The sequence below is a fragment of the Solanum dulcamara genome, chromosome 9 (assembly GCF_947179165.1).
Source record: "Solanum dulcamara chromosome 9, daSolDulc1.2, whole genome shotgun sequence".
Lineage (NCBI taxonomy): Eukaryota > Viridiplantae > Streptophyta > Magnoliopsida > Solanales > Solanaceae > Solanum > Solanum dulcamara.
The window spans coordinates 48,577,979-48,584,089 of record NC_077245.1 but is presented as its reverse complement, the minus strand read 5'-3'; the positions used below and the strand labels follow the sequence as shown (position 1 = coordinate 48,584,089).

General features: G+C 38.1%; 1 pseudogene; it reads right to left on the bottom strand.

The window, feature by feature from the left end:
• Window positions 1–632: 632 nt before the first annotated feature.
• LOC129904757 (5S ribosomal RNA) lies at window positions 633–752 on the bottom strand (annotated as a pseudogene).
• Between the last annotated feature and the right edge of the window lie 5,359 nt (window positions 753–6,111).

Genomic DNA, 6,111 nt, shown 5'->3' with positions numbered 1-6,111 from the left:
ATCCTGCCGAACCAAGTTAGAAAGGTCTGGAAGCCACCAGTAATTGAATGGAAGCCAGAATGCTACATAAGGCAACATTGAGAAGGTTGTGACGAGACCCTAAACAACATAACGCTAGAAGGCGTCTGCGTATAAAAACAGAAGAATGTACCAATGAAAGTATATTGAATAATTCAAGAGACACTACAAAGGATAACGACAGTATGCTTGACCAAAAGCCAAAATGTTGGTTATAGAATTAGTCACAATTGATGTTACGATAGATAAATAACCAAAGAAAATGGAATAGAAAGCCTCCTGTGGTAGAAAATAAGGAGAACACAAAGTGAATCGAGGATAGGGAAGCGTATATGTCAAATTCCTTTAAAGCTATGCCAGCTAATAATAGACAAGAGTCAAAGCAGCTCCAAGGGTCACTATATGAACGAACTTTGGCGCTACTCAGTAGCCCACCCTAATGAATGGGTACGTACAAAAAGGGATATGGTCATAGAGGAACTAAAGGTCTACACCGATACTGGTTGCAAGATAACAGAGAAAAGGACAAGGCAAAACATAAAGACTCGCGAGATAACGCTGAGGTAAATCTTGGGCTAAATTGAGTGGCCACACGTCATGGAAAGGATTACAGTGAAACGCGACACGAAGACTTCCAAAGGAGGTCACCCATCCCAATATTACTCCCGCCCCAGCACGCTTAACTTTGAAATTCTGATGGAACGTAATGCATTAGTGCTGGTATGATCACGCGAGATGGATGAATCTGAACTGGGGACGAAGAAACAATATGGGATTATGTACCTGGAGTATTAAAAGATACGTTAAAGTAATTCTAACAAGGACTTAAGCAAAACAAGAAGGATTAGCTACTTGCTAACTGATGACACATTCGAATGCCACAGTTCGTCAACATAGTACCTGTTGATAAGAGGCAAACCACCAAAGGGTTATATAGACCTATAATCGAGGGAATTTCGACACCACTGGGCAACCAACTCTGAGGGCAAGAAAAAGCAAAGCAGTTGATGTAACTTACGGATGACAGGAAGTAATGCCCAAGGTTAAAAATTCCACAAATGTTACCTGTGAATTAATGGTGTTGACCCTTGCTCCTTCGATCACAGGTTACCTACTCCGCCGAGAAGGTATAAAGTTCTAAGGTAAAAGAGTGGTAGGACCTTACGGAGTCTCCACAACTATTGTCCAAGGCAAGGGAGCCCAAGTTGTGATTAACTATAGAGAGATGCAGAGATGGGTTAAGTCAAACTATCGAGATGGATCTGATACTATGGGTGAAGTGAGACATGGCCACGAGTGGACCAAAGATCTTCCCTGACATCGAACATAGGATAAGGGAGAAGAAAGACCCAAAAGAATAAAGTGCCAGTTAAAGTTCTGAAAGAAGTTGAGAAAGACTATACGAGGCTAACGGTTCCCAAATTATCCACGTCATTACGCACCCATTTTATACTCGGTAGGAGTAGGGTGCGCTATATGAGTTATTGTGATTAGGCTAATGAATCAGTCCATTTGCTTCCAATCAAGAGCACCTATGCTGCTGAAATTAGAGGGAGTTATAGAACATGGAGAATGGTAAGGTTCCGTGAGGTTTCCTCATCTAATATCACAGATAAAGGGACTTCAATAATAATTAACGCCTTGAGATCAGTCCAAGAAGAGGTCAGGAGCACAGACAGGTCTTAGTACCTCATTTCTCCCTTGAGCTACTAAACAGACTGAGCATACTATTAGACGCTAGAAGATATGTCACAAGCTAGGAGATTAACTTCGAAGGTAGCCGGAATGATTATCCATCACTTATCAAGTTGCCTACAATAATAATTACTACACTAGTATTCCAATGGCCTCGACATGATTAAGCAAGCTATTGACTAAAAACCCAAAGTCGGCAGGAATGATATACAGATAATCGACGTCGACATACAGAGTTCAAGTTGATGATTGGATGTTCATCATAGGGTCACCTAGAAAAGGAAATTGACCCAAAATATGTTAGACGATATCAAGTTACTCATAAGGTGGGCAACGTTGTTGGTAAGTTCAACTTACCACCTCATTTGGAAACTATACGCCCAGTCCATCAGATAAGAATGCTTTACAAAGATACTGGGAGACACCCAGGGTATATGCCATATGTGAGGTCTAGAAGATGGAATCTGGTGAGGAAAAACCTACCGCCATCCTAGATCAGCGAACTAAAAGATTGTAGAATAAATACATATCTTCTGTCATGTTACGGTGAAAAAAAAGAAAAACCAAAACCAGAAAGAGGATGATCGGGGAACTGAAGAGAACATGAAATACAAGTATTTGCACCTGTAACTGATGTCTACAGGTAACTCCAACTCTTGAGAACTCGTATGTTAATAATATAGATGGGAATGCAGGTGATAGCATAAAGGAAAGGAACCCCTCTATAATTTATATAAAGTCTTACAGAAGGTTGCCTTTAACATTCGAGGACGAATGTTCTAAAGGGGGGAAGGATGTTACACCCCACATCCTTGAACTCGGAAGGTCCCTTAAGTTACTTAGAAGCTAGTATGTGAGCCACTTAAGTTACGACACTATCAAACGGCTCTAAGGAAGGGAGAATGTGACACCCCATACTAGAGAAGGTTGGGGATGAAATCATAAGAGTCCGGAAGGAATTGGAGGCCAAGTAATGAGTCGTAGGACTCGATTTACCTATGTAAGCTACTAAGTTAAAAGTCATATGCACTTGAGCTACTTAAGCATATATCAAACTTACGTAGCACGGATTACATAGGTACAAAAAATAAGACGAGATTACGAACCTACGAGAGGGAGCAAAAACTAGTTTCCGAACATACGAAAGTGAAGCAAGCAGGTTACAAGCAGGCAGGTGACTCACCTACTTGGGATGGACCCCACACTGCCACGTGGCAGTTTTGCGTTGGAAGCTTGGACGAGGTGTCACCCTAGGAAGCTTGCGTTGTTATGGCAGCCTTGTCGGCTTGCGTGCCCTGTCATGTTGTGATACAAACAAAAAGGGCTACAGTTTATGAAAATGTTATCGCCCAGTGGGGCTCTATTACATGATATTGTCTTATTTGTGATTCAATGTGACCTCAGCTAATAGATATATGTACGGGGGGTCCAGGTCGGACCCCAGTCGCTGCCTATGGGGTTGGGTCGTGACATATGTTGTATCAGCGCTGTACTTATGACCTCCAGGTTCTGGGAGGGATTCTTAGTTGTATATATCATGTTTTGGTTTGGTTTCTACTTATTTATTGTGTCTAAGATTAGAATTTCCTATTCGTGGTTAGTTTCTGTCCTCAAACCCATTACTTGTTGTTCCGAGTTACGGGTTGGCTTACCTACAGGGGGTTTATAGTAGGTGTTATCATGACTTGAAAAATTGGATCGTGACAAATGATAACCCCCAAAGAACTATCCTTTCCCTATTTAAAGTTCCTTTTTATGGTTCATATGTGAATGTTGCTGACAATAGATTAATAGGGTAAATCGAGTATATTTGGATCCTAGAAGCTATAAATTGAAAGGCGGCAAGCTAGTGGTCTTTTTCACTGTAAAAGAAAATGAGCTTCTTGCCCAAAAGTGTATATATATACTATAATAGGTAAGTTCTCACGTATACATCTGTTTATAGATCTTACATGCAACGAATTTGCTAAGATGATCATAGTAAATGAATAATTAAGATAAGGGCGTATGATATATATATCATGTTTTCTTGTATTTCAAAAATGTAGGTGATCATCACAATGTGTACTCGAAGAGTTTCCACGGGTTTGGAGAGAACCATATCATGAAATCTCTTAGATGGACCACTGATTTCAAACCATAAGATAAAACCACATTAGCTTTTATATGGGTTAACCTCCAAAACCTTCCTTGGCATAATTATGAATGTGATTCTATTTTTCGTATTTGTAAACCTATTGGTACACTGCTAATCATGGATAAAGACACTAGTTGTAAGACTAGGCATACGACTGCCAAAGCTAGAATGAAGATCTATAATACCTTAGAAGTCGAAAAGTTTAGTTATTAAAGAAAGAACACAAATTTTTCTGGTGCATGAGCTATATAAGGCTTTATATGGACCATATAGGGCACACGATCCGTATAGAGTAGTCTTGGAAGGAGGATTTAAGACTTGGAATGTTTTTGTCACTAACACTTTGCACGAGACCATTCGGACCGTATAGGGTCCTATGGTCCATAGTAGGTATCCATAAAATGTCCATCTCTTTGATCCATAGTAGGTATCCATAGTAGGTATCATAAAATGTCCATCTCTTTTCCTACTCTATTCATTCTAGCAAGTATCATTCGAGGAAGAATATACCCAAGGGGGAGATATTATAGCACCTTAGAAGTTGGAAATAAGTTATTAGATAGGAAAAAAAAAAAATTCTAGTGCATGACCTATACGAGGATCCATATATACCATAGAGGCTACACGGTCCATATAAAGAAGACATGGAAAGAGGATCTAAGACTTGGGATGAATTTTGTCATTGACGCTTTGGATGAGACCATCTATGGACTGTGTAGGGTCCTATGTCCGTTGAAGGTCTCCATAAAAAGGGGTTCTAAAAGTTAGAAAATTCAAGTCCCTGGTGTTGAACGAGGACTTCTACAGACCATACAAATTTATACAGCCCGTAGAAGGCAACCGTGAAATGAAAACCTTGGAAATCTAAGGAATTTAGGATGAGGGACTTATATGGGAAGTTATTCGGATCCTGGAACCTAGATGTCCCATGGACATCAACTTACAGGTTCCACAGATACCTATACCATCTGTGGAAACTTGTACGGACTGTATAAGGGTCTATATAGGGAGTCATTTCAATTAATTCCTCAACGTGTATTTTAGTCATTACCCCCTCTTTTAACTCCTAAGATTGTTGTTTTGGGCTTAATTTGGGAAGTATATTATATTTCTAAGTCTCCTAAACCCCTATTCAGTCTCATTCTATCAAGTTATGATTTCTTTTCTCCCAAGTTTTCCTTCCAAGTCAAGAACAAAGTCAAGTTTAATTTCCATTACTTTTAGGCCTTGTTTTTCCAAATATTTAGGAATTCAAGAATAAATTTCCTTTTATACGATGGGTCCCAAAAGGTCTTCATCTTTCAAGTTCAATTTCAGCCAATTCAATAAGGGTTTCATGTGAATTCTTCATGGGTCCTTTTTAATTAATTTCAATTAATGTTATTCTAATTTATTATGTATAAATTTACTATGATTCATGATTTTCACTTGATTTCATATGGACCCATGCATTATTCCTATGAAATTTATGAAGGATTTGTGAATCTTTTATGAAAGTGATGAATGATGTTTCAAGGAAGATTTCAAGTATGTATCAATTAATTGTAAAAGAGTGTTTAACAATATGAATAGAATAATGATTTGGATGGTTAGAAAGGTAAGTATCTTTATGAACAATGTTATGAAATCATAATTTAAGGAGCTACTCTTATATGATTTCATGAAGGTGGATTTTTGTATGTTTATTGCATTTCCAAATGTTATGTTGATAATTGATTTTATCAATTTCATTGGGATTCGACTTAGAACTGAGATGGCTTATGCTGGAGGCTTTGTAATGGAGCCTTTAGTAGTAATCTCTAGTACTAAACTATGTTCCCTCGTAGGTTATTTTAAATAACTTAGCTAGTGGATCTACATATAGCTTATGATATTAATAATACAGAGTCTTCCTTGGAAAGTAGCCTCTGCTTTTTTAGTTAGGAGTTACATTGGACCCCATGTTATAGTGACATGATTTTACTATCATTTATGGTCTATTTCCCACAAAATGACTATATTTCTTATATGCTTTGAATAATGTATTTTATGATGCATTGAACTTATCACATGATTTTATGATTTACTTCACATTTTAAATGGTTTTGGTCATGCATCTCATGTTCATACTTATCATGTCCTTTATTTCATGTTATGTATACTTCTCATATACTTAGAACATTAAATGTACTAACACATACTTTTGCCTATATTATTTCATAATATAGGTCACCAGGATGCTCCTACTCATTCCTGCGTCTAGTTCGGGTTCTTGCTCAAAG